Genomic DNA, 7,500 nt, shown 5'->3' on the forward strand with positions numbered 1-7,500 from the left:
TGCTCACTGTACGGCGTCCGATACCGAGCCATCAGCATGTCGGTCCCCATGCGCGTTGCACTCGCACTCGCACTCGCAAAAACGTGGGGCAAATATATTACGCGGAAGAGTTATAACAGACCGAGCCCCACTGCATGGGGGGAGTCTTTGTCACTAATGTACACAGATAGAACATTGTGGACTGGAACCAGATTACCCGTACACACGGCGCTGATTAGTAATCAATGCAGAGCCATCAAACTACAGAAAATATATACAACTGTCCGTATACATGCTGAAAGAGTCTGCCCACAATGGGAACCACACGTCAGCCAGACACTCTGATCACGCACCACTCTCTGCTTCTAACAGGCGCACATACAATATGTAAGCACCAGCATGGAACAACATCCAGTGCATCCTCTCCGCCACATTACACAATCCACACTATCACAACCAGACCAGGAGGTCCATGCGGAAAATAGAATATCCCACCCTTTCGACATCCACCATTGCGCAGATAAGGCACCAACACCCACACATGTCCTATACAACGGTGCACCCAACATCACAATAGTACCTCCTGTCACAGCGCACAAACAATGACATGAGTCAAAGACACAGGTCTGACACAAGCATAGAATTGGAGCGCCGCCTCTAATAAGCCAAAGGTGCATCCTGACGTGACAAATCTCATCATGTCACAAGCATTCACTTACTATAATCACTATCAACGAACCTGCCGCCCCGCCCCCCCCCCCCCCCCCACACCTTTCCTTACAACAACGTGTAACCTAACCTAACCCATGTTGTACCTTAACCTAACCCATGTTGTACCTTAACCTAACCCATGTTGTGCCTTAACCTAACCCATGTTGTGCCTTAACCTAACCCATGTTGTCCCCTAACCTAACCCAAGTTGTCCCCTAACCTAACCCATGTTGTCCCTTAACCTAACCCATGTTGTGCCTTAACCTAACCCATGTTGTGCCTTAACCTAACCCATGTTGTCCCCTAACCTAACCCATGTTGTCCCCTAACCTAACCCATGTTGTGCCTTAACCTAACCCATGTTGTCCCCTAACCTAACCCATGTTGTGCCTTAACCTAACCCATGTTGTCCCCTAACCTAACCCATGTTGTCCCCTAACCTAACCCATGTTGTCCCCTAACCTAACCCATGTTGTGCCTTAACCTAACCCATGTTGTGCCTTAACCTAACCCATGTTGTCCCCTAACCTAACCCAAGTTGTCCCCTAACCTAACCCATGTTGTCCCCTAACCTAACCCATGTTGTGCCTTAACCTAACCCATGTTGTGCCTTAACCTAACCCATGTTGTGCCTTAACCTAACCCATGTTGTCCCCTAACCTAACCCATGTTGTCCCCTAACCTAACCCATGTTGTGCCTTAACCTAACCCATGTTGTCCCCTAACCTAACCCATGTTGTGCCTTAACCTAACCCATGTTGTCCCCTAACCTAACCCATGTTGTCCCCTAACCTAACCCATGTTGTCCCCTAACCTAACCCATGTTGTGCCTTAACCTAACCCATGTTGTGCCTTAACCTAACCCATGTTGTCCCCTAACCTAACCCATGTTGTCCCCTAACCTAACCCATGTTGTCCCCTAACCTAACCCATGTTGTCCCCTAACCTAACCCATGTTGTCCCCTAACCTAACCCATGTTGTCCCCTAACCTAACCCATGTTGTCCCCTAACCTAACCCATGTTGTCCCCTAACCTAACCCATGTTGTCCCCTAACCTAACCCATGTTGTGCCCTAACCTAACCCATGTTGTGCCCTAACCTAACCCATGTTGTGCCCTAACCTAACCCATGTTGTGCCTTAACCTAACCCATGTTGTCCCCTAACCTAACCCATGTTGTCCCCTAACCTAACCCATGTTGTCCCCTAACCTAACCCATGTTGTCCCCTAACCTAACCCATGTTGTGCCTTAACCTAACCCATGTTGTCCCCTAACCTAACCCATGTTGTCCCCTAACCTAACCCATGTTGTCCCCTAACCTAACCCATGTTGTCCCCTAACCTAACCCATGTTGTCCCCTAACCTAACCCATGTTGTCCCCTAACCTAACCCATGTTGTCCCCTAACCTAACCCATGTTGTGCCCTAACCTAACCCATGTTGTCCCCTAACCTAACCCATGTTGTGCCTTAACCTAACCCATGTTGTGCCTTAACCTAACCCATGTTGTCCCCTAACCTAACCCATGTTGTCCCCTAACCTAACCCATGTTGTGCCTTAACCTAACCCATGTTGTGCCGTAACCTAACCCATGTTGTGCCTTAACCTAACCCATGTTGTGCCTTAACCTAACCCATGTTGTGCCTTAACCTAACCCATGTTGTGCCTTAACCTAACCCACGTTGTGCCTTAACCTAACCCACGTTGTCCCCTAACGTAACCCACGTTGTCCCCTAACGTAACCCACGTTGTCCCCTAACGTAACCCACGTTGTCCCCTAACGTAACCCACGTTGTCCCCTAACGTAACCCACGTTGTCGCCTATCGTAACCCACGTTGTCGCCTAAACCTGCTCTGTAATTGTTATACGACTCGTTCAATTAGTGTAGTGTTGCCCACCCGCAACCCTCGCAATATAGTTCGCTACTCGCACTGCCCGCTCCCCTGTGTATCGCTTCATGTTAAACACCTTGCAAGTCTTGCTGACTTTCCACATGCTCCTGCTGTACACTGTAATGTGGATGGCAGCAGGGCGTACATGCCGCCCCCCCCCCCCCCCACCTCTCCCCACGTCCCCACCTTGCCCCCTGCCTTCGCAAGGTGGTTGGTGACAAGTTTGCATGTTCAATGCCCTTCGCATGCGACGTACGCAGGCTACGTTGTGGTGCGGCCTGTGTCAACTGTCCGCTGATGTCGTACGCGTGAACCACAATCTGTACTGCACATTCGTCCTTATGTACTGAATGATACATCGTGGCACATGTGTGACCGTACAACGACTGCGCCCAAAAACGGCGGACCATACAGTGCAAATATTGTGCACGCAGCTACGTGTCGTCTCCCTATGAGAGCTGGATTGCAGTGTGGTACGCCATAGAGACGTGTGGGAGGAACGGACGCCGTGGATGGCGATCAGCATGAGCTGTCTGTTGATGTATTCGGACCTAGTCGTCTCTCCTCACACACCGTGATGGCATGGTGCAGCGCGTTCCATATCTGCGACATGCTACAGAAGCCGGTTGACAGTCGTTCGAGCAATGGACATCGCATACGTACGGGGGCCACCTTCCACGTATTGTCTAGGCGTGCACATTTTGTTGCGTGTATGTGGGCAGACGTAGTGTGGCGTGACACCTGACACAGGCATGCAATAATGGTTGAAGTTGCAAATGGCGATGGACGCCTACGTTTTCTGGTGAAGTTACGCAAATGAAGAAATGGTAACCCGTTGTGGTGCGGTTGTTCTCGCTAGGGGTGAATCGGTGATGGCGACGATAGGTTGAGGTACTAACCGGTTGTTCCAGCGATACCCACCATGCCGACGAAACTGAACGGCATCTGGGTGTGAAGCGATACGCGGCGGTGGCTGGGTGGGACCGTCCCCGGCCGGTGAGGGGGCGCCTCCCGGCGTGCTGGCCGCGCGGTGCGTGGGCGCACGCGCTACAGCCGGCTGGTGGGGGCGGCCAGTGGCAGGCGCGCCGGCCGACGGACGCGGCAGGCGTCGCAGCTGCGCGCCGGCGCACCCTGCGCGCGGCGCCGTGCGGCCAAAGTAGGTCCTCGCGGGCCCGGTGCGAAGCGCGGTGGACATCTGCAGTGTGCTGGTCCGATTGAGGACTGTGTGCGTTGAGGATGCGCCGCCGCCCGGCGCTCGGCGCCGCGACGCCGTCTGCTGCTCGGTCGCCCCAGCGGTTCTCGCTGGTGGTTTGTATCGCAGCTGTGCGGATGTGTTGGCGTGTGCGCTGTGCTGGGAGAGTTCGCTTCGGCACCCAAGTGGGGCTTTTGTCCTTCTGTGGCGCTGGCGTTGGAGCTGCCGGTCACCGTAGGTGGCGCGTGTTGTCTCCCGCCGGCAATGCCACGACAGCACGCTCCCGGGCCTCTGTCGGCAGCGGCAAGCTCAGTTGGGAGCACGGGTGGTCGCACCGAAAGCGTCTACTCGCCTAACTCCGGGCGATTGCGCCTCTCTCGAACCCGACCAAGTACTTGGGACGGCGCTGCGCGCCGCCGGGACCTGAGAGGGTTTCGAGGTGTATTGTGCAGGGGAGCTCAGCCTCCTCCTGTTTGCAGAATGATTGAGCGGACGCTTGCGTGTTCGCGCGGGCCCCCGGGACACACTCCCGGGCGGCCGGCTGCTCAGCTCTAGTTGACGCAGCTCCCTGGTTGATCCTGCCAGTAGTCATATGCTTGTCTCAAAGATTAAGCCATGCATGTCTCAGTACAAGCCGCATTAAGGTGAAACCGCGAATGGCTCATTAAATCAGTTATGGTTCCTTAGATCGTACCCACGTTACTTGGATAACTGTGGTAATTCTAGAGCTAATACATGCAAACAGAGTCCCGACCAGAGATGGAAGGGACGCTTTTATTAGATCAAAACCAATCGGTCGGCTCGTCCGGTCCGTTTGCCTTGGTGACTCTGAATAACTTTGGGCTGATCGCACGGTCCTCGTACCGGCGACGCATCTTTCAAATGTCTGCCTTATCAACTGTCGATGGTAGGTTCTGCGCCTACCATGGTTGTAACGGGTAACGGGGAATCAGGGTTCGATTCCGGAGAGGGAGCCTGAGAAACGGCTACCACATCCAAGGAAGGCAGCAGGCGCGCAAATTACCCACTCCCGGCACGGGGAGGTAGTGACGAAAAATAACGATACGGGACTCATCCGAGGCCCCGTAATCGGAATGAGTACACTTTAAATCCTTTAACGAGTATCTATTGGAGGGCAAGTCTGGTGCCAGCAGCCGCGGTAATTCCAGCTCCAATAGCGTATATTAAAGTTGTTGCGGTTAAAAAGCTCGTAGTTGGATTTGTGTCCCACGCTGTTGGTTCACCGCCCGTCGGTGTTTAACTGGCATGTATCGTGGGACGTCCTGCCGGTGGGGCGAGCCGAAGGCGTGCGACCGCCCCGTGCGTGCTCGTGCGTCCCGAGGCGGACCCCGTTGAAATCCTACCAGGGTGCTCTTTATTGAGTGTCTCGGTGGGCCGGCACGTTTACTTTGAACAAATTAGAGTGCTTAAAGCAGGCAAGCCCGCCTGAATACTGTGTGCATGGAATAATGGAATAGGACCTCGGTTCTATTTTGTTGGTTTTCGGAACCCGAGGTAATGATTAATAGGGACAGGCGGGGGCATTCGTATTGCGACGTTAGAGGTGAAATTCTTGGATCGTCGCAAGACGAACAGAAGCGAAAGCATTTGCCAAGTATGTTTTCATTAATCAAGAACGAAAGTTAGAGGTTCGAAGGCGATCAGATACCGCCCTAGTTCTAACCATAAACGATGCCAGCCAGCGATCCGCCGCAGTTCCTCCGATGACTCGGCGGGCAGCCTCCGGGAAACCAAAGCTTTTGGGTTCCGGGGGAAGTATGGTTGCAAAGCTGAAACTTAAAGGAATTGACGGAAGGGCACCACCAGGAGTGGAGCCTGCGGCTTAATTTGACTCAACACGGGAAACCTCACCAGGCCCGGACACCGGAAGGATTGACAGATTGATAGCTCTTTCTTGATTCGGTGGGTGGTGGTGCATGGCCGTTCTTAGTTGGTGGAGCGATTTGTCTGGTTAATTCCGATAACGAACGAGACTCTAGCCTGCTAACTAGTCGCGTGACATCCTTCGTGCTGTCAGCGATTACTTTTCTTCTTAGAGGGACAGGCGGCTTCTAGCCGCACGAGATTGAGCAATAACAGGTCTGTGATGCCCTTAGATGTTCTGGGCCGCACGCGCGCTACACTGAAGGAATCAGCGTGTCTTCCTAGGCCGAAAGGTCGGGGTAACCCGCTGAACCTCCTTCGTGCTAGGGATTGGGGCTTGCAATTGTTCCCCATGAACGAGGAATTCCCAGTAAGCGCGAGTCATAAGCTCGCGTTGATTACGTCCCTGCCCTTTGTACACACCGCCCGTCGCTACTACCGATTGAATGATTTAGTGAGGTCTTCGGACTGGTACGCGGCATTGACTCTGTCGTTGCCGATGCTACCGGAAAGATGACCAAACTTGATCATTTAGAGGAAGTAAAAGTCGTAACAAGGTTTCCGTAGGTGAACCTGCGGAAGGATCATTACCGACTAGACTGCATGTCTTTCGATGTGCGTGTCGTGTCGCGCAACACGCTACCTGTACGGCTCGCAGTAGCCGTGCGCCGCGTGCGGAACCACGCGTGCCTCTCAAAACTAGCGGCAATGTTGTGTGGTACGAGCGCTGAAGCGCTGGAGCGGCTGGCCTGCGGCACCTGGCGCCTGGCGCCGGTTTTGAATGACTTTCGCCCGAGTGCCTGTCCGCTCCGGTGTGGAGCCGTACGACGCCCGTCGGCCGTGAGGCCGTTGGACACAGAACGCTGGAACAGGGGCCGCCACACGCCTCACTCCCGCCTATGCGACCGTCTCGAAAGAGACGGCGGAAACTTGAGAAAAGATCACCCAGGACGGTGGATCACTCGGCTCGTGGGTCGATGAAGAACGCAGCAAATTGCGCGTCGACATGTGAACTGCAGGACACATGAACATCGACGTTTCGAACGCACATTGCGGTCCATGGATTCCGTTCCCGGGCCACGTCTGGCTGAGGGTCGGCTACGTATACTGAAGCGCGCGGCGTTTGCCCCGCTTCGCAGACCTGGGAGTGTCGCGGCCGCCTGTGGGGCCGGCCGCGTCTCCTCAAACGTGCGATGCGCGCCCGTCGCCTGGCGGTTCGCATACCGGTACTTTCTCGGTAGCGTGCACAGCCGGCTGGCGGTGTGGCGTGCGACACCTCGTACAACGACCTCAGAGCAGGCGAGACTACCCGCTGAATTTAAGCATATTACTAAGCGGAGGAAAAGAAACTAACAAGGATTCCCCCAGTAGCGGCGAGCGAACAGGGAAGAGTCCAGCACCGAACCCCGCAGGCTGCCGCCTGTCGTGGCATGTGGTGTTTGGGAGGGTCCACTACCCCGACGCCTCGCGCCGAGCCCAAGTCCAACTTGAATGAGGCCACGGCCCGTAGAGGGTGCCAGGCCCGTAGCGGCCGGTGCGAGCGTCGGCGGGACCTCTCCTTCGAGTCGGGTTGCTTGAGAGTGCAGCTCCAAGTGGGTGGTAAACTCCATCTGAGACTAAATATGACCACGAGACCGATAGCGAACAAGTACCGTGAGGGAAAGTTGAAAAGAACTTTGAAGAGAGAGTTCAAAAGTACGTGAAACCGTTCTGGGGTAAACGTGAGAAGTCCGAAAGGTCGAACGGGTGAGATTCACGCCCATCCGGCCACTGGCCTCCGCCCTCGGCAGATGGGGCCGGCCGCCCGCGCGGAGCAATCCGCGGCGGGGTCGTGTCCGGTT

At 54.7% G+C, this 7,500-nt stretch overlaps 2 non-coding genes and 1 pseudogene across 2 annotated transcripts; all 3 read left to right on the forward strand.

The window, feature by feature from the left end:
* Positions 1–4,340: 4,340 nt before the first annotated feature.
* On the forward strand, positions 4,341–6,249 carry LOC124727060. Its single transcript, XR_007006903.1, has one exon. It is a non-coding gene; the product is annotated as a small subunit ribosomal RNA (ribosomal RNA).
* Positions 6,250–6,601: 352 nt separating this feature from the next.
* On the forward strand, positions 6,602–6,756 carry LOC124727058. The gene has a single exon (XR_007006901.1). It is a non-coding gene; the product is annotated as a 5.8S ribosomal RNA (ribosomal RNA).
* A 188-nt stretch (positions 6,757–6,944) lies between these two features.
* LOC124727057 overlaps positions 6,945–7,500 on the forward strand; it is a 4,222-nt pseudogene continuing 3,666 nt past the window's right edge.

Source organism: Schistocerca piceifrons, unplaced genomic scaffold, assembly GCF_021461385.2.
Source record: "Schistocerca piceifrons isolate TAMUIC-IGC-003096 unplaced genomic scaffold, iqSchPice1.1 HiC_scaffold_1077, whole genome shotgun sequence".
Taxonomy (NCBI): Eukaryota; Metazoa; Arthropoda; class Insecta; order Orthoptera; family Acrididae; genus Schistocerca; species Schistocerca piceifrons.